This window comes from Coffea arabica, chromosome 1c, assembly GCF_036785885.1.
Source record: "Coffea arabica cultivar ET-39 chromosome 1c, Coffea Arabica ET-39 HiFi, whole genome shotgun sequence".
Lineage (NCBI taxonomy): Eukaryota > Viridiplantae > Streptophyta > Magnoliopsida > Gentianales > Rubiaceae > Coffea > Coffea arabica.
In genome coordinates this window covers 4806673-4828685 of record NC_092310.1, presented here as the reverse complement: position 1 = coordinate 4828685, position 22013 = coordinate 4806673, and the positions used below count along the sequence as shown (strand labels likewise).

At 39.2% G+C, this 22013-nt stretch overlaps 1 non-coding gene across 1 annotated transcript; it reads left to right on the top strand.

The window, feature by feature from the left end:
• Nucleotides 1-3088: 3088 nt before the first annotated feature.
• Nucleotides 3089-3195, top strand: LOC113687210 (small nucleolar RNA R71). Its single transcript, XR_003447719.2, has one exon. It is a non-coding gene; the product is annotated as a small nucleolar RNA R71 (small nucleolar RNA).
• Nucleotides 3196-22013: the final 18818 nt, after the last annotated feature.

Below are 22013 nucleotides of genomic sequence, written 5' to 3'. Positions count from 1 at the left end.
TGCCTTTCCAACTCTTTGACCCAATACCGCACCCACTGCATAGTCGCTGGCGTCACACATGATTTCGAATGGGAGGTTCCAGTCAGGGGGTTGGATAATAGGTGAGGTGGTCAATAACTCCTTTAACTTATTGAATGCCCCCTTACATGTTTCATCAAATTTGAAGGATACATCTTTTTGCAAAAGTTGGAACAAGGGTGCTCCAATTTTCGAGAAGTCCTTGATGAACCTTCTATAGAAACCTGCGTGACCCAAGAAAGAACGAACTTCCCGCACACTCGCGGGGTAAGGTAAAGTAGATATAACATCTATTTTTGCCTTATCAACCTCAATACCTGTAGATGATACAACATGACCCAAAACTATCCCGTGTTCAACCATAAAATGACATTTTTCCCAATTAAGCACGAGATTAGTTTCTATACACCTTACTAAGATCAATTTCAGGTTATCTAGACAGTTTTCAAAACTTTCACCATATACACTGAAATCGTCTATGAAAACCTCAATAATCTTCTCAACATATTCTGAAAAGATACTTACCATGCATCTTTGGAAGGTAGCAGGTGCATTGCACAATCCAAATGGCATCCTTCGGTATGCAAATGTTCCAAATGGGCAGGTGAAGGTAGTCTTCTCTTGGTCTTCGGGTGCGATGGCAATTTGAAAATAACCTGAAAATCCATCCAAGAAACAATAGTAAGCTCGACATGCTAATCGCTCCACCATTTGGTCAATGAAAGGGAGGGGAAAATGGTCCTTTTTCGTGACGGCATTTAGCTTTCGGTAATCGATACACTGTCGCCATCCGGTGGGCTTTCGAATTGGTACGAGCTCACCCTCTTGGTTTGATTCCACTGTCACCCCTGCCTTCTTCGGGACCACCTGTACTGGACTTACCCATGGGCTGTCTGATATTGCAAATATAATTCCAACGTCCAGCAGCTTTAAAATTTCTTTCTTTACGACCTCCATCATGAGCGGATTTAATCTCCGTTGAGCTTGCCGTATAGGTTTAGCATTCTCCTCGAGTCGAATTCGGTGCATACACACCGCGGGACTAATTCCCTTGATATCAGCGATGGTCCATCCTATCGCCTGCTTATGTTCCCTGAGAACTCGAAGTAGTCTATCTTCTTGAATCTTTGATAAACCCGCGGAGATGATCACTGGAAGTGTCTCCCCTTCACCCAAGTATGCATACTTCAGGTGTTTCGGCAGCGGTTTCAGTTTCAAGACAGGTGCCTGCACCACAGATGGAAGTAACCTTTTGTGAGGTTCAGGTATAAAAATGGGTGCGATGTCATACCTTGTCTTCGTGGTTGGTAACGTTTGCAATGATCCAATCACGCATTTAAGCTCTTCACTCAACTCTACTCCAGAGGTCGTTTCGGACTCGAAGTGCCTGGTCAGAACGACCTCTAGCTCATCCCTGCCTTCAATTTCAAAAACCTCCTGTATAGCAGGGTCAATAACATTTACCGAGAAAACAGAGCCAACATTTGAATCGGATGGATATTTCATGGTCTCAAAAATGTTAAAGTGAACATTCTCACCATCAAATTCCATAGACAAAGTACCCCTATTAACATCAATTTTGGTCCGGGCTGTGCTCAAAAAGGGTCTACCTAACAACAAAGGTGACGGATCACGGGAGTGTTCATCCTCCATATCGAGCACATAAAAATCAGCTGGAAAAACCAATTCATTAATTTTTACCAAAACATCTTCAATCAACCCGTCAGGGTATGCATTGGTCCTGTCAGCTAATTGGATTATTATCCTAGTCTCTTTTAAAGGGCCTAAGTTTAAGGAAGCATAAATGGACTTTGGCATGACATTAATCGAGGCTCCTAGGTCTAACATGGCCTTTCCAATCAAAGTATTACCTATCCTACAAGGAATAGTAAACATACATGGATCTCCGCATTTCGGTGGAAGCTTTCTTTGTAGAATTGCTGAAACATTCTCCCCAACTATAACTCGTTCATCCCCCTTCAACCGCTTGCGGTTGGCACACAGGTCCTTCAAAAATTTTGCGTACCTGGGTACTTGTTTAATCGCATCCAGCAGGGGTATGTTGATCTCCACCTTGCGAAAGATCTCCAAGACCTCTTTTTCCTTGTCTTGCTTCTTTGGTTTCTCTAACCTGCTAGGAAAGGGAGGTGGATTAGTTTTAACTGTAGGAATTGGGTTCGAGGGTACCTTTGCATTTTTGTTGTCTCTGCCCTCCTCTTCCAATTCTTTCTCAATCCGTTGTTCGTCCTTGTCTTTAGGAATCACCGGTTCGGGTCCTTGAACTTCCTTGCCACTCCTTAAGGTCATTGCGCTTACATTCTTTGGATTTGCCTCAGGTTGAGATGGCAACTTTCCTTGAACTTGGGACTCCAAACGGTTGATTGTTATAGCCATTTGATTCATTTGATTTTGCAATGATTGCACCTGTCCCAGTTGATTTCTCATGCTTTGCAGGTCTGAATCCGTCTTTTGTTGATTAGCAAGTAATTGCTTCATCATCTCTTCCATGGACGGACTTGAGTTTGAAGGGGGTGGTGGTGGTGGTGGGCGAGGATGATACTGCTGTTGGTGCCCTTGTGGTCTATTTGGTACAAAGTTAAACTGCCTATTTCCTCCATAGCTAAGGTTGGGGTGATCCCTCCAACCAGGATTGTAGGTGTTTGAGTACGGGTCGTACTGCTTTCTTGGCGCGGGCACGTGGCCAGCCATGTTCACCTGTTCTGCCGTTTCTTCTTGAACCAGTGGACACATTTCCGTAGGATGACCCACGGCAGCGCACACCCCACACACTTTGGCTTGTGAAGCACTCCCCACAGCTAATTGTCTTACGAAAGATGTTAATTCGGAGATCTGCTGTTGGACAGAGGACGTTTCCACCTCATTCACCCTACGCGTCGGGATGTCTTCTCTTGAACCAAACTGCTATGAGTTCTCAGCCATCCCTTCAATCATCTCCCATGCTCCTCGAGGGGTTTTGTTCACCAACGCCCCTCCACTTGCAGCATCGATTATGCTTCTGTCCCTGAAAAGCAACCCCTCATAGAAATATTGAATGAGCAGTTGCTCACTTATCTGATGCTGAGGGCATTTGGTGCATAGTTTCTTAAACCTCTTCCAGTACTCATAGAGTGACTCGCCTGGGTGTTGTTTGATACCACATATCTCTTTCCTTAGACTCGCAGCTCGAGATGCCGGAAAGTACTTGTCCAAGAATTTTTTTTCAGTTGGTCCCACGTGGTGATACTACCAGGCGGTAGGTAGTAGAGCCAGTCTTTCGCGGAGTCCTTCAAAGAGAAGGGGAAAGCCCTCATCTTTATTTGCTCTTCTGTAATTCCCGGAGGCTTCATACTGTTGCAAACGACGTCGAACTCTTCCAAGTGCTTGTAGGGCTCCTCACCTGGTAGACCATGAAAAGATGGCAAGAGATGAATTAGACCAGATTTTAGTTCAAAGGGAGTGCCATCATTTAAATTTGGAAAAGTAATGCACAAGGGCTGCTGATTTAAATCAGGAGCAGCCAACTCCCTTAATGTTCGTGCATTTGCCATAGTGACTTCCTCTTGGTCTGAATCACTCGAATTGTCACCAGAAAAATTTGTCGACTCAACCTCTGGATCAAGTCCCTGAGGTGCAATACCGTATTGCTCTTCTCTGAGTCGCCTGGTTTCTTTCCTCGTTCTACGCACGGTCTTCTCTACTTCAGGGTCGAAAATTAATTCGCCTGTACGAGAAGAACGAGGCATAAACTAGAAAAAAATACCAGAAAATTAGAACAAAAATGAACTTAAAAAGAAACAAATAATTAATGCCAGTCCCCGGCAACGGCGCCAAAAATTGACAGGTGTCGAGCCTGTGCAATAATAAATACCTACTCGAGAAAAATAAATTTTCTGTGTATAGTAGTGAGTAGGGTCGAATCCACAGGGATTGGGAAAATTCGATTCTTTTTAAATTCGAGACACGGGGGATTTTTATCAGATAAAACTAAAAATAAATAATTAAACAATTTAACTAAAAAATAATTAAACAATTTAACCAAAAATAAATAAATAATTAATACGAATGTAAATGGCAATTAAATAAATAATAAATAAATTCTAGCCAAGGATACAACTACGCAGACACAGTCCATTCATCCGATCATTGATGCAAAGAAAGTTCACTTAATTTTATTAACAGGTTAGTTATAGTCGCCGATAAGCTCTAACGACCAGCTTTTCCTTAATTTATTGATAACCAAGGTACGACCATTGATTACCCCTAACCAGGAAATACTCATAGGTACGACCGTAGGAATTAATTTCCTAATTGCATTAAAAACTAGAAAAGCCTAACCCAAATTAATAACACGCTACGAGGGTTATTTAAATCAGATTGCATGTCCCCCTAGTATGTGAAAATACTAGTTGTCACTAATATTAACCAACTAAACAATTACGGATTTAATTGATTAATTTGACAAGAGATTAATAAGTTAAATTGCACATCGGGCTCTTGATATCCAATTAACAAAATAATCCCATAAAAATTAAAATAGAAAACATGCAAATATTAACAAATTAAGGAACACGTAAAATTAATTAGATCTCACAGATATTTGGGACTGCGTCTTCGCGTTGATCCTTGACTAGAGGAGAAAATTAGCCACGCCTCATAAGAAAATTCCCACGCAATTTAATTGAATTCGAAGACATAAATAACTCTTGCTAGTAACTGAAAATGAAAATTTGATTCTCCGTAATCTAATGAAATAGAACTAGTTTCATGAAAGAAACTAGTCTAAAGGAAGAGACGGAAGAAAAATACAAAACAAATCAACTGAAGAGATCTTCACACCACACAAAACATGAAAGAACAAAATCCTATTTTATGACTAAAACTACCTATCTTCCTCTCCGTAGAGAGAAACTAATCTAATGTCTTTTGCCGCCCGCTCTCATTCTCCTCTGCACTAGTTTTATAAGAGAACTAGTTACGTAGGAAGCAAATAGAAAAGCTACTTTCATCATCAAAGTCCACCTATGGCTAATGAGTACATCTCCCAAAAGAAGAACACATTTTCTAAATCAATGTTACGTGGTCCCCGCAGAATTCTCTCCTTTTGATTTCATATTGCTAGTGGACTTGTCAGGAATTAATAATAGGAAGGCAACTCTTCATCAGCAATTCCGTTGGTTTGCACAATTGGAAAGCTACAATCATCAAAGCCAACATCTTGGCTAATGAGTATATCTCCCACAATAAGGACAAACTTTCTACGTGGTCCCCGTTAGATAATGAAAGAAAACATCATCCCAATTAATTCCAGCACAATCATCAATTCCTCTGCAATTATCAAAACGGAGGAGTCCACTATAATCATCAATTCCAGTACAAATACACCCGTGAAACCTAGCTTGTATTTTCTTTAGAAACTTCCCACGTGTGGAGTATTTGTTGTAAGAAAATCTCTCTTTTCTGCTCTACTTCCTGAAATTGAGTCCAGATGCCAAATATAAGTATATGTTAACAATTAAAATAATATTTGGCATGGAAACAGGGAAAAATTAACAATAAAATTGCTAACAATTAATACTCTATCAATTTCCCCCACACTTAAATCATGCTTGTCCTCAAGCATAAGAACACTAAAATTCAACAATGGCTAACTCTCATTTCATCTATTGCCAAGCTATGTTTTTCCCAAAATCAAGTTTTAGTAGCTAAGTGTCAAGACATAATTCTCCCGGTTAGCTCCTGAAATCATAGACTCGTCCAATTCATGGCTAACTCGTCTAAGAAATCAAAATATTAAACTAGTAAAAGTTAACAATTGGGTCAACTAAAAATCAAAATCTCAATATTGAAGAACAAGGATCGGTAGGTCAACATGATCAAAAGCTTACTTATTATTTTCTTCTCTCTTTTCTTTTCTTTTCTTTTTTTTTTTTTATTTATAAATGCTCAGTCCCAAGCTATTCAAGTCTTTTGACGTGAACTCTGACATTTTTAGATGAAAGAGCCCAGTTACTCAACTCTTCACAGTTTCAGGACTACCTACTCATAGATATCGCCACTTTTTGACGCGAAAGTCGACACTTGTGGTGAAGACTCCCGGTTACTGGGTGATGACACTAGTGGAGTAGAGCCATTTATTAACCACAATTAAAGCACCAGAATACCAGATAATTAAAGATCATGGCCCACGTCATCTCCTAATATGGAGAACTAAGATCAACAATTGCCCAATTCACACAACAATTGCTAGTAAAATATTTATATTGCCTAAACAATTTAACCACAATTTGCACCAAGTCCTTAAACTCATGATATTCACCAAGATAATATGCTTTTACTTGCCATCTAAACAAAATTCATAGGATAAATCACAACTAGCAATAGAAGAGTGAGTTGCCTCATTTATTCATCAAGACAACAATAAGAAAAGCAACAATTTAAAGAAACTCCAATCAAATCCAAATCCCCCCCACACTTAAAATATACATTGCCCTCAATGTAACAAATATATAGAAAAAGTAAGAAGAAGGGCAACGAAACTCCCCTGAAATCGTCAAGACATCGGTGGATTAGCCCCTGGGGTTGATCTGAGTCTCACCATTTTCTCCAAATATCACTCCAATGAACAATAGACAATCATTTCCAACAAATTGTAATAACAATTGTAATAAATATTGGGGCCTCTCGCTTAGTTAATTTAAACAACAAAATGCACACTTCAATCACCCACAAGTTATACAAATACCCCAACACTTATAGTAAATGCAATCAATAAGCACTTGTGGTTCCAAACTTAGCCAAATGCAATAACAATGCACCTCAAAATCACCCCAATCAACGTAATAATTGAAATGAAAAAGACAAAAGACTCTCACACAAGGCAATTAGAGACAATCTACTTCAATAAGCAAATTTAAGCATTACAAGCACCTCCTAATTTAACAAACAATCTCAGCAAATTACCCACAATTGGACACAAATTACAGCAATTTAAACACAATTCGACCTAAAATATATATATATATATAATAACAGGTGTCGAGGTAAAATCAATAAAGATATGCAAAACACCCTAAACTAGTATCATCGGTGCACGCATAAGGAATAAGTAAATCACACGACTAACCACAAATCAATCTACTAAATAAATAAAAATCAAGCAAAGTAAAAAGAAACAAGCAAAGTAACACAGAAGTACCCAACTAAGGAGGAATAGAAATGTCAGGTAGTCCAAACACGCAAAACTTTCAAAAATGTACTGTAATAAAAATAATAAAAACATACTGCAATAATAAAATAAGAAAATTAAAAAAAATAATAAAAAGAGATTGAAGCAGACGCGTGCATACGAAGCCAGTGGTGCGATGAAGGTGGTGGCTGTGAGAGAGAAGAGTTTGCGGCAGCTGGATTTGGTGGTGCTCAGCGACTGCGGGTGGTGGGCGACGGGTTGGGGTAGCGCGCGCGAGGGAGCGGCGGTGGCGTCGGTGGAGCAGGAGGAAGGGAGGAGACCTGGGGCGGCGGCGGCTCTGGTTGAAGGAACCAGAGAAAAGGGGAAAGCAGGGAAAGAAGAAAGAAAGAAAGAAAGAAAGAAAGAAAGAAGAAAGAAAAAGAAAAGAAGAAAAAGAAGGGTTTTTTTTTTTTAGGTCGTCAAACACCGCGTGGGCATGCCAAGATTATAAAACATCCACTGACCTCAGGAGACATCAACGCCGCGTGGGCACGCCAAGATCTCACTTCCTGATTTCAGTAAAGGAAATATGAGTACTGATACTACCCAACGAGTAAATGACCCAATGCAAAAGAACCAACTAGAAAGAACAAAACAACTAGAAATAACAAAACTAATATTTGGGTTGCCTCCCAAACTAGCGCCTTTCTTTAATGTCTTTGGCTAGACATAGCCCATAATTTGCTTAAACCAAGCAAATTGGGTCCTCCAAATGCGTCATCTCTACTCGCTCAACTGGAGCCTCATCATAATAAGGCTTGAGACGATGACCATTCACCACAAATTTCTTCTCCGTCTTCAGACTCTGGATCTCCACTGCACCATAATCAAAGACATTAGTTACAACAAAGGGACCAATCCAACGAGAACGTAGCTTACCTGGAAATAACTTCAATTTGGAGTGGTATAGTAAAACTTTTTGCCCGCAGACGAATGTCTTCCTAGAGATCTGTTGGTCATGAAAGATCCGATTCTTCTCTTTATAGATCATTGCATTCTCGTATGCTTCATTTCGGATTTCTTCCAACTCTTGTAATTGCAACTTCCTTTGAATTCCGCCCTCCTCGATATCCATATTGCATTGCTTGACCGCCCAAAACGCTCTATGCTCAAACTCTACCGGGAGATGACATGGCTTTCCAAATACCAATCGGTAAGGGGACATGCCAATGGGTGTCTTGTATGCCGTCCTATATGCCCATAGTGCATCCTCTAGTCTCACACTCCAATCCTTCCTATCGGGTCGGACCATCTTTTCTAGAATTGATTTGATCTCTCGGTTCGATACTTCCGCCTGACCATTTGTCTGAGGATGGTAGGATGTAGAGACTTTGTGCAAGACACCGTATCTCCTAAACATTGCAGCGATCGTTTTGTTGCAGAAATGAGTACCCCGATCACTTACAATTGCTCGTGGCATCCCAAAGCGGACAAAAATATTAGACTTAACGAATTCTGCAACCACTTTGGAATCATTAGTGCGGGTGGCCTTTGCTTCTACCCACTTCGAAACATAATCTACAGCAAGCAATATATACAAAAAACCACAGGACGAAGGAAAAGGACCCATAAAATCAATGCCCCAAACGTAAAAAATTTCAACAAAAATCATTGGGGTTTGAGTCATTTGACCCCTACGAGAGATATTACCCACTCTTTGACACTTATCACATGACTTACAAAATGAGTAGGCATCTTTGAATAGAGTTGGCCAATAGAATCCACTCTCTAGCACCTTACGAGCCGTTCTCTTTGGTCCAAAGTGACCTCCACATGCAAAAGAATGACAATAGGCTAGAATGGATTGAAATTCAGCTTCACTTACACATCTACGGATGATTTGATCGGCACCCCGCTTCCAGAGGTAAGGATCATCCCACATGTAGAATTTTGCATCGCTCCTCAACTTATCTCTCTTTGCCTTAGGCCATCCTGTAGGAAATTTGTCAGTGACTAGAAAATTAACAATATCTGCATACCAAGGCAAGGATGAATTAATAGAAAATAAATGCTCCTCAGGAAATGCTTCTCTCAATGGGAGGTCCTCTTCGACGACTTGTAGTCGACTCAAGTGATCTGCTACCAGGTTCTCTGCCCCTTTCTTATCTCGGATCTCCAGGTTGAACTCTTGTAACAACAATATCCACCGTATCAATCGCGGTTTTGCCTCTTTCTTGGTCAACAGATACCGCAAAGCTGCATGATCAGAAAAAATAATAACTTTAGCACCAAGTAAATAAGACCGAAATTTCTCTAAGGCAAAAACAACTGCTAAAAGCTCCTTTTCGGTGGTTGAATAGTTCAATTGAGCTCCGTTCAAGGCTCGAGATGCGTAGTAGATAGCATGAGCTGCCTTTCCAACTCTTTGACCCAATACCGCACCCACTGCATAGTCGCTGGCGTCACACATGATTTCGAATGGGAGGTTCCAGTCAGGGGGTTGGATAATAGGTGAGGTGGTCAATAACTCCTTTAACTTATTGAATGCCCCCTTACATGTTTCATCAAATTTGAAGGATACATCTTTTTGCAAAAGTTGGAACAAGGGTGCTCCAATTTTCGAGAAGTCCTTGATGAACCTTCTATAGAAACCTGCGTGACCCAAGAAAGAACGAACTTCCCGCACACTCGCGGGGTAAGGTAAAGTAGATATAACATCTATTTTTGCCTTATCAACCTCAATACCTGTAGATGATACAACATGACCCAAAACTATCCCGTTTTCTGTGTCAAGATGTTATATCCCAGAAATTGATAGAGTATTAATTGTTAGCAATTTTATTGTTAATTTTTCCCTGTTTCCATGCCAAATATTATTTTAATTGTTAACATATACTTATATTTGGCATCTGGACTCAATTTCAGGAAGTAGAGCAGAAAAGAGAGATTTTCTTACAACAAATACTCCACACGTGGGAAGTTTCTAAAGAAAATACAAGGTAGGTTTCACGGGTGTATTTGTACTGGAATTGATGATTATAGTGGACTCCTCCGTTTTGATAATTGCAGAGGAATTGATGATTGTGCTGGAATTAATTGGGATGATGTTTTCTTTCATTATCTAACGGGGACCACGTAGAAAGTTTGTCCTTATTGTGGGAGATATACTCATTAGCCAAGATGTTGGCTTTGATGATTGTAGCTTTCCAATTGTGCAAACCAACGGAATTGCTGATGAAGAGTTGCCTTCCTATTATTAATTCCTGACAAGTCCGCTAGCAATAAGAAATCAAAAGGAGAGAATTCTGCGGGGACCACGTAACATTGATTTAGAAAATGTGTTCTTCTTTTGGGAGATGTACTCATTAGCCATAGGTGGACTTTGATGATGAAAGTAGCTTTTCTATTTGCTTCCTACGTAACTAGTTCTCTTATAAAACTAGTGCAGAGGAGAATGAGAGCGGGCGGCAAAAAGACATTAGATTAGTTTCTCTCTACGGAGAGGAAGATAGGTAGTTTTAGTCATAAAATAGGATTTTGTTCTTTCATGTTTTGTGTGGTGTGAAGATCTCTTCAGTTGATTTGTTTTGTATTTTTCTTCCGTCTCTTCCTTTAAACTAGTTTCTTTCATGAAACTAGTTCTATTTCATTAGATTACGGAGAATCAAATTTTCATTTTCAGTTACTAGCAAGAGTTATTTATGTCTTCGAATTCAATTAAATTGCGTGGGAATTTTCTTATGAGGCGTGGCTAATTTTCTCCTCTAGTCAAGGATCAACGCGAAGACGCAGTCCCAAATATCTGTGAGATCTAATTAATTTTACGTGTTCCTTAATTTGTTAATATTTGCATGTTTTCTATTTTAATTTTCATGGGATTATTTTGTTAATTGGATATCAAGAGCCCGATGTGCAATTTAACTTATTAATCTCTTGTCAAATTAATCAATTAAATCCGTAATTGTTTAGTTGGTTAATATTAGTGACAACTAGTATTTTCACATACTAGGGGGACATGCAATCTGATTTAAATAACCCTCGTAGCGTGTTATTAATTTGGGTTAGGCTTTTCTAGTTTTTAATGCAATTAGGAAATTAATTCCTACGGTCGTACCTAGGAGTATTTCCTGGTTAGGGGTAATCAATGGTCGTACCTTGGTTATCAATAAATTAAGGAAAAGCTGGTCGTTAGAGTTTATCGGCAACTATAACTAACCTGTTAATAAAATTAAGTGAACTTTCTTTGCATCAATGATCGGATGAATGGACTGTGTCTGCGTAGTTGTATCCTTGGCTAGAATTTATTTATTATTTATTTAATTACCATTTACATTCGTATTAATTATTTATTTATTTTTGGTTAAATTGTTTAATTATTTTTTAGTTAAATTGTTTAATTATTTATTTTTAGTTTTATCTGATAAAAATCCCCCGTGTCTCGAATTTAAAAAGAATCGAATTTTTCCCAGTCCCTGTGGATTCGACCCTACTCACTACTATACACAGAAAATTTATTTTTCTCGAGTAGGTATTTATTATTGCACAGGCTCGACACCTGTCACATATCAAAATTCATAAACACGTAGCACGTAACACTTAGCATGCTCGACTAGATGCAAGGCCCTAATAAAGCAAGTAACACGTAGCACATGGGCATGCAACCAAGCTAATGAACCTATTACATTCACTAACTAAAACAAAAGGGGGAAGAGGGAGAATGGACCAAATTGCTCGCCAAAGCCCTATCTATTACAAGCCAAGAGGTGTACACATACCCCATTAAAAGAATAACTTAAATGAAAACAAAAGTAAATGACATAAGTAAAAGGAATTAAGGAAAGGTTAGGAAAGCAAAGTAGACATGCAATTTCACTTAGCACATTGGATCACATAGGAGAGAAACAAAAGGGATAAAAGAAATTATACCTCCCTTGGAATGATGTCCAAATGAAAGAAAAAATGGCTTCAAAACAATAAGAAGGTCAAGGTACCTCTTTAATTGAGAAAAAACTAAAAGAAAAGTGCAAGTACACAGCTCACATGATCCTAAAGCCACTAAAATCATGAATTAATTGCAATGAAAACAAGACATAGTAGTTAATTGAAGCAAAGCAAGCAATGAAGTTTCGAAATTAAAACTACCAAGGACTAAAGTGCGAACATTAACCAAGCACTCGAACTTAATCAAACACTTTTAGGAACTTCAAGGGTCCAAAGGTAAAGAAAAGGGCAAGTAATGGCTAAAATACAACTACTTCATGACTCGATTGCAAGAATTTAGAACATCATTGGGCCTTCGTAGCATTGCTTCGAAATCAAAAGGACCAAATTGATTAGTTTTTTCAATTATTTGGGCCATAGTGAGTAAAAGGAGGACTTGGGGGGTAAGAATGCAATTTTGAAAGTTTTTTCATGCAACATACGTGAAAGTTTAAGCTTCTGCAATTTTATTTTAGACAAAGCTTCTGCAATCAACACTTCATCAAAATCAGCTTCCAAACACAATTAAATCCAAGCAAACAACCACACAATCCTTTCACTTTGCATCATGAAACTCGTATATGCAAATCTGAAACAACTCGAATAACTTCGTGCCAAGCTTTCAAAACATTTCTGCAACAAACATTTCTGCTGTAAGCTTTTCATAACGAATGCAATCTTCATTTCATTCAAACACCCCAAAAAACTGGAATCAAAGCAACAAGATAACAAGGCTTTCTTCCCACTTTTATCATAGAACCTTGATGTTTATACTTCCAGAAAATTTAGCAAAACCAACGCACACAAGTTGTCCGCGTGCATTGCCGCAACAAGCTGAGAGCTTGCAAGTTTATTGCAGCAGATTTCATACACAAAGTTCAACTCCAGGATGTCTAAACGCAAGCAAGAAAAACATTGAACGTTTTAATGGCCATCAAGCCGAGAGTTCAAGCAAAAAAGAAGTTTCTTGTAATCAACAACACATTCGGTAAGATTGCTGCAATCTTTATGGGCTTCATTATCCAAATCACAAATCATGCAACCAATTTCTAAATTAACAAAAATCAGGATACCCATGCCTTTTACTGCTAAAAAATATCATCAACATTGCAACAAGGAACAAAAACTCGCTGCAAACATGCCCAAAGATTCATGGTTACCTGAGAGGAGTGGGATAAACGTGTAACACTCCAGGAGGTCACGTTTCAGCCGTAGCCAGCAGGCTTTGGGGCGGAGTGTGGTGCTGGAATCGACAGCAGTAGAAGGAAAGCAGCAACAGCAACAACAGCGCCACTACCACAGCCAGCGTCGACAATAAGACCCTCGACGTTCACCTGCTCACGGAGCTTGGCCACGAAACCAGGCCGGTTGAGTTCCACAGCCACCCAAGTAGCGATCTCCTCTGAAACCGCAGCTGTTCTGCGTTTTCCTTTTCTTTCCTCAGACTTCCAGCCGTCCCCCTCTCAAGCTTTTTGATCTCTTTCTTCCCTCTCCGTTTTTTCTCCCTTCTTGCCGGTTCAACTAGATTCTCAGCCTCTCTCCCCTTCTCTCTCAAAGCTGACCTTTTTCTTCACTGCTCAACCCCAGCCGTTGTTACCTCCTTCTCTCGCCCTTTTCTTTTTCGTTCTTGCTCCCTTGCGGCTTCCTTTTTTTCGTCCAAAACCTAGCTACTTCCTCTAGATTCATCCCCTCTCCAGGTGTCTAGGCCATTCGTAGCTCAATTTTTTCCCCCAAGGACCTCCTGCAATCTTATTTGCAAGCTGCGTTTCCGCAGCTTGCTGTCGCGGGTTTGCTTCATCTTTTTTTTTTTTGTTTTTTTTGTTTGTTTTTTTTTGATTAAAACAATATTGATAAAAATAAATAATAGTAATAACAAATTAACAGAATTGACAAAAAAAAACAGGTAATACTAATAATAATAACGATAATAATAATGAAAACAATTTTAAAAAAACTAAACAACCAAAAACACCAAAGTGGCCATTTTTCAATTTTTCCTACATATTTCTTCTTTTTTTTTTTCCATTTTCAAGAAAACATTGAATTTAAATAAAAACAACTAAAGTATATTTTTGAATGTTTTCCTTTTTCCCTTTTTGAGAAATTCTATGCTAAAAACTTAAAAATAAAATAAAACTAAAAAACTAAAAACTAAAAAGGGAATTAACACGACAAATAAAAAACTAAAATAAAAGATAAAAAGTAAATGAAATTACACCAAAAATTTGGTGTCTACAGTTTGCCCCTCTTTGTCTGAGTTTTGGAAAAACTTGAGACAAAAAAATAGACACCAAATACTTACCTGTGTTATTAGGCAGTGAATGTCTTGAACGATGAATGCTCTGGAAACGAGGCCTGACCTCTTTATCAAAATGTTGAAATGGGGATTGACCCAAACATGAATTAAAACGGGACTGACCCGAACAGAAATTAAAACGGGACTGACCCGAACAGGGATTAAACGGGACTGACCCGAACAGAATTTAAAACGGGACTGACCCGAACAGAATTTAAACGAGACTCACCCGAACAGAATTTAAACGGGACTGACCCGAACAGGAATGTAAAATCATGAGACTGACCCGAACAAGCTTTTAATCATGGGACTGACCCGAATAAAATTAAAAAATCATGGGATGCTCACTAGTGGGACTAACCCACGGCTAGTGGCGGTACAAAAGGAAATGCTCACTAGTGGGACTGACCCACGGCTAGTGGCTAACGAAAATAAAATGCACACTAGTGGGACTGACCCACTGCTAGTGGCAGTGAAAAAGGAAATGCTCACTAGTGGGACTGACCCACGGCTAGTGGCAGAATAAAAGGAATGCGCACTAGTGGGACTGACCCACTAGCGCAGTGGGACTGACCCACGGCTAGTGGCAGAATAAAAAGAAATGCGCACTAGTGGGACTGACCCACGGCTAGTGGCTAAATAAAAGGAATGCGCACTAGTGGGACTGACCCACGGCTAGTGGCTGAACAAAATGAAATGCGCACTAGTGGGACTGACCCACGACTAGTGGCAGAACAAATGAAAGGCTCACTAGTGGGACAAACCCAACGGCTAGTGACAAAGAAAATGAAATGCTCACTGGCGGGACAAACCTCACGCTCCAGTGGCGAATGCAAATAAAAGGCTCACCAGTGGGACAAACCCAACGGCTAGTGGCGAATGCAAATGAAATGCTCACTGGCGGGACAAACCCAGCTCCAATAGCAATGAAAATGAAATGCTTACTGGCGGGACAAACCCAGCTCCAATAGCAATGAAAATGAAATGCTTACTGGCGGGACAAACCCAACTCCAATAGCAATGAAAATGAAATGCTTTTGACAATCGGACAGTGGGATCAAACCCGAGCCTGCCGAGGTCGGAGGGATAAAACCCGTGCCCAACAAAGATAAAAGCGGTCAGTGGGATTAAACCCGAGCCTGCCGAGGTCGGAGGGATAAAACCCGTGCCCAACAAAGATAAAAACGGTCAGTGGGATAAAACCCGAGCCTGTCCAATGAAATGTTGGCGGCACGAAATCCAGGCCCAACGTGATATTGTGAATGTTGGCGGCACGAAATCCAGGCCCAACTTGACTTTTGGAATGTTGGCGGCACAAAGTCCAGGCCCAACAGGATCTTTGGAATGTTGGCGGCACAAAATCCAGGCCCAACTCGATTTTGGAATGTTGGATGCACGAAATCCAGGCCCAACTCGATTTTTGGAAGGTTGGCGGCACGAAATCCAGGCCCAACTTGATTTTGGAATGTTGGCGGCACGAAATCCAGGCCCAACTCGATTTTTGGAAGGTTGGCGGCACGAAATCCAGGCCCAACTTGATTTTTGGAAGGTTGGCGGCACGAAATCCAACTCGATTTTGGAAGGTTGGCGGCACGAAATCCAGGCCCAACTTGTTTTTTGGCACGAAATCCAGGCCCAACTTGTTTTTTGGAAGGTTGGCGGCACGAAATCCAGGCCCAACTCGGCACGAAATCCAGGCCCAACTTGATTTTTGGAAGGTTGGCGGCACGAAATCCAGGCCCAACTTGTTTTTTGGAACAAGAAATTGAATTGGATTTGTCAAGAAACAAGACATTAAATTTGATTTTCCAAGAAACAAGAATTTGATTTTGATTTTTGATTTTTGATTTTTCTGAATTTTTCCCTTCCCTTCGGATTTTTCCGAGAGAATTTTTCAACAAAATTTGCCCCAGTGTCGGGTCCATTTTTCCTCCTTCTTCTTGCTTCTCTTTGCAGTATCGGCCTTCCGCCTTACTGGATGCTTTTCGTCATTTTGAATCATGAATACCTGCACAGGGGTCTTAACAAAGCATGACATGCACTTAAATTTCATGAAAAGAGCAACGTGATTGATTCGAAAATGTATCATTTTGACTTTTGGACGAAATCCTCAAATGTATTGCGGAAAATTTTGCCCCAATGTGGGCTTATTTTATGAAATCTCATGAACAAAAATTTGCCCCAATGTGGGCTTATTTTACAAAATCCCTCCAATGAAAACTTGCCCCAGTGTGGGCACATCTAATTGCAAAAATGTGTTTGGATGAAGTTTCATTTATTTGAACAAAGTAAGGAACTGTGTTTCCTATACAATGTGAAGAAATCTAAAATGTCTTGCTTAAACTCATACAGAAAATTTCGTGATGAATTTCTCAAAATAATGCCCAATTACAAAAGATTTCTTCCTCACTTTAGCATCGATGCTTTGGGTAATGGGTCACCATTTCCTGTTAGCTCAATCTTTCAGGATCACCGAGTGGGTATTATTTCTGCTTTTGAAATGGCTAAGGAAAATGAGAAATCAAGATTTGTCTTATTTTGTGCCCCAATTGTATGTAATCCATTCAATATCACATCTTAGTGAAAGAAAAGAGTTTGTCACCCTTATTTATTGAGAAAACTTAGTCAACATATAAGCTTTTATAAGCTTGCAATGTATGGGTAGAAACGATAGCTAAACATGTGAAAATTGGTTAACCCTTATGATCACAAATGATTGATGAATTTTTAAAAGCATAGCCTTCACTTCAAGTTGTCATGAAAGATAAGTCAACGATGGACTTTATGACCTTGTAATGTGGTTTGAAACGATAGTTAAAGGAATAAGATTTTCAAGGACATTGCACTGAAGATCGCTCTTTTCCAAAATTGCCTCTATTTTGAATTTGCAAATCTGAACTTTGTCTGACTTTTATCATCACTCAACAGGGAATTTCAGCATTGAATGTTTTTGCACTTTTCCTTTGCATTTATTTTCCTTGCTTTTCTTGCTTTTCTTTCTTTTTCCAAAAATGCCCTTTGCGGGTTTTCACATGATGAGTAGCGTCAACCCCATACCCAAGCAATTCAAAAATACAGCTAAAATTTTCGACATCAGAAATTTTCTGGACAGGGCTATTGCAGAGAACAGAAGTCAGGACTTTCGGCTTTTGTAATGGGATCAGGTGGGGTACTCAGAAAAGTTAAGGCTTGAAAGCAGATTTCAAAAGCTGTTTAAATGATCTAAGATCGCATCATTGTGCCAACCCTCTTTTTAGGGTTAAATCATAACTCGCCCCAGTTTATTCTCAACTTGAGGCTCTTTCATCATTTTCTTTTCTGATTGAATTTTCTTTTGGCCTTTTGCCATTTCTTTGAGATTTTTCAAAATTGGCCCCAGTTTATACTCAACCGAGGTTCTCTTTTCTTTTCCCTTTTGATTTTTCTTTATCACATTTCACCTCTTGAGGCTTTTCTTTTCTTTTCAACTCAAACTTACCCCAGTGTGGGGTTTGCAATTCTCAGGGGTTGCCAAACGAAATAATTCATTTTGAAGGCTCAAAAGGGATAACTAAGGATAGAATATTCGCTTGGAAAAGAAGAGGGCCTGACCTTTATCCCGTTCTTTACATTAACTCTGAAAGGAAACTTTCATTAATGACGAAATTTCTCGCATGTATTTGAATTAATTGACTGAGGAAGACGCCTGTGAAGCATAGATGATCCGCCAGATGAAATTCTTCCTTTTCTTTTTTCAACATTGGAACCGAAGTGGAATCAAATTTCCAATTTGCGGTTCTCTCCCTTTTAGCCTTAGCATTTTGGCTTTTCTCTCTCTTTTGGAAAATTCTCCAATCTTCTTCCCCAGTGTGGGGGGCGATCATAAGTGCTTTGAAAAGAACCAGCAATTTTGGCTCAAATGAGGATGCAAGGGATAAAGCAGTGTTTAAGTGGTAGAAACGATGGCCAAAGCATCATTCTTACGCTTCATGACAAACCAAAGTAAAGAAATGCTCATTGAGAATCCATTCCCCCTTTTGATATTCGAAAATTTTCCCATGTAGGGTTGTGATCATCAAGGCGCTTATTTGAAACGAAGTTATTCTTTTAAAGGCTCAAACGGGAGAGCAAATGATAAAATCTGTATGGGTAGAGAAACAAATGCTCAAAGTATCATTCCAAATTTTCAAAACAAATAAGAATAATGCACCCTTTCACTTTCACTTAGATGTGATTTGAGTCTAATTAGAAACCATGGACATTTTTCCAAGTAAAGGTTGCCCCAATGGGGTCAATAGAAGTGGCAAAACATGAATTGTTCAGCGAAGGAGAAAAGGTATCTCATTGGGCCTTTTGAAGGACCTCTCTTATTTTTGAGCACTTTTATTGTACAGCTCGGATCACCAACCTGGTATGCATGAAGATTTTAGAGAGTATACACTTGTGAATCCTCAGACTGAGGTTGGAAAAAATCTCAATTTGGTTTTATTTCTCAAAATTCATCATGAACTCTCCAATGAGTAAGAATAAAGAATGAAATGTACATGAATATACAAAAACAATAATTGTCCAAAAATTTTTATTGCTGAAAAAATTTGAAACAAAATTTCTCGTTCAATTATGATACAAATGAGAAGAAAAAAAAAACTTCTAAAGAGCTCCACATATATACTCTTTTTGTCTCCCTTTCTTTTAGAGCAAAAATGTATTAACACATCAAATAAACAGAATTTTCCTTTGAAAAACAATTATAAAGCCTCTCAGAGATTTTGGCCTAGAGCCTTCAGATGGATCTTTCATGTCTCCGTGGCAAGATCTACCCAAGAATCAAATAATACTTGTAACCTTCAAACTTTATTGGACCAAAATTATCATCAGATATAGAAGAATGTTTTCGCCTTATTGAAGCATTTTATGAATGCAGGGGAGGGGGAAAACAAAAGAAAAATACCCCGAGTTAGTAGGCAAAACTGCAAAATCGGTATGCATGTCCTATGGGGGAACCCTTTTATGCCAAGGGTAGGCCTAGCATGGAAATGCAATCCGCTAGAGTAGGCACTATACAATACCTGATGGATCCGATCAGCTTATGGAGTGAAAAATGATTTGAAAAATTTTGGCCAATTGGAATGATAAGAGACATTTGTCAAAATGAGGACCTCGCCCAAATGGATAAATCACTTCTGATTGATACCAGAAATTGCAAAAACGCGTGGATTTGACAAATTTCCTATTGAAGAGATTGGAATTCGTCGACAAATTTTCTTAGTGAAGCGCGGGTCAAAACTCCAACTGATCAAATGGCTGGATGCAATGGATGTTTTCTCAAAATCGGCTAGGTTTCCAAATTTGACTTTCGACATTGAAACCCTAATTGGTCAAATGAAATTGACCATTTATTTAAAATCGACCGCGTTACCCTAAAAAGGGAAACAGGTCAAATGAATTGAGTGAAATTTAAAAACTTACTCAAAATTGACCGAATCATCCTAAAAAAGGAACTTGGTCAAATGAATTGAATGAAATCGAGAATTTATTCAAAATTGACCAGATCGCCCTAAAAGGGTAAACTGGTCAAACGAATTTTATGAAATTGATGATTTATTCCAAAATTGACTAGATTACCTTAAGAAGGGTAACATGGTCAAATGAATGAAACGAAAATTGATGATTTATGCAAAAATGACCAAATCACCCTAAAAGGGTACATTGGTCAAATGAATTGAATGAAATTGATGGTTTATTCAAAATCGACCGGATGACCCTAAAAAAGGGTAAATTGGTCAAATGAATGGATAATTTATTCAAAAATCGACCGGACGACTAGAAAGGGTAAATTGGTCAAATGAATTGATGAAAAATCGACCAGATGACCCTAAAAAAAGGGTAAATTGGTCAAATGATTTATTGAATGAGTTGGCAAAATGGATCGATTGAATTGTCCGGCCATTGGTTATTTCAAAATTATTGAGATGCATTAGTCTATGACCTTCTAAAATCAAATTTTGGCCTTGATTGATTTATCGTCTCAATAGGAGGAATTATTTGTGAATTTCTTCAAATTAATGTCCTTTTACGCAAGGGAATCTTACCAATTTTGATAAATGGCCAAAAGGTGATTATTAGATGCTCATATTCCAAAGATCGCTTTATGAAGACGATCGGATCCTACCTTACCTTGTGCACTACCCCTTCGGATGGTACGAGAAAAGTAAACGTGCAAGTCTCATTGGATTATATATCCGAGACATGGGGTGGCTGATTTCTAAAATGAGATTCCCTATGTGGCATTCCCTTTCTAGGGTTTATGCATGATGCCATTTATTAAAGCGATGTAAATATGCAATTCGAAATGAAACGTGACCTAATGAACCCTTTATTTGCCAGGGTAGGCCTAAAATGGTATGACATTATTAATTTATGAACAAAATATACCACATTTTTCAAACGTGCAATAGTCTATCTACAAGGGTAGGTCCTAAAAGGAGGTCATGCCAGACCTCTTATTTCCTAACGTTTGTGAATGCAAAAGATAAGAAACAAGGAAACGTTAGTTCAACACACAATCACATAACACGTTGGACAATTAGATGATACAAAATCAACAAAGAAATAAGGAAAGAGGGTGGGATCCCTCCCCTCGTGCATGGCGTCCCTAATAGGGTAAGGCCGACTCTACCCTAGGCAATTCTAAAATGGATGCATGGGGTTTGTCTCACTAATGCATCTAGACTCGATAAGCTCAGGTCCCCGAGCCTTCAGACTTGGAAACCAAAGGTCATCACTCCCAAGATTCCTTGTCGGTGGTTCGAGCGATTCCCCAGACGTTGCTACGCACACGTCGTGTTACGGCTACACGCCTGTGCGAATCTATCAAAAATCCTCAATTTTCGACTAAAAGCTAAAGGCTATCAACCCAAAACTTAAAGCGGAAGATTAAGTGACCCCTCGGATCGTGCTACGCACACGTCGTGACACGATCACACGTCCAAGTGGGTCGCCTAAAATCCTAATAGGGTGGAGTGGCGTGACAAGCCACTAAAAGAAAAAATAAATGAGGGGTAAAAAATTAAAGCGTATGCACGTATGCTAGTGCTCGTTTGGAGGGGAGGGATCAAGAACCAACGTAAGGCTCTAGGGTGATGTCCCCCACCCAAATGCAATGCAGGCGCGAAGTGAACATACATCCAATCAATCAATCATACATTCACGAACGAGGGAGTAGTTGGCCACGTGTGAAATGCAAAAAATCCTAAAAAGGAAAAATGCAACCCTAAAACACCCAAATGTGATATATGAAAGGGTTAAAAGAAGAAAAAGGTTGATTAAATCAAATTTGTTCGGACTCTCGAATGTCCCCAGTGGAGTCGCCAACTGTCGCGCCCCATTTTTTGAATAAATAAATAAATGGTTTAAAAAATGTATTTGTGATTGGAAAATGAATTGTGATTTAAAAGAAAAATGAGTCTAAATGGGGTTTTGAGAATGCGACGATTTGACCCAAAATGTAGTTTAAAAAGGGTTTTTGAAATCAAAATCGGAGTCGCCACTTGGTAATGAGTTAAGGTGTACCAA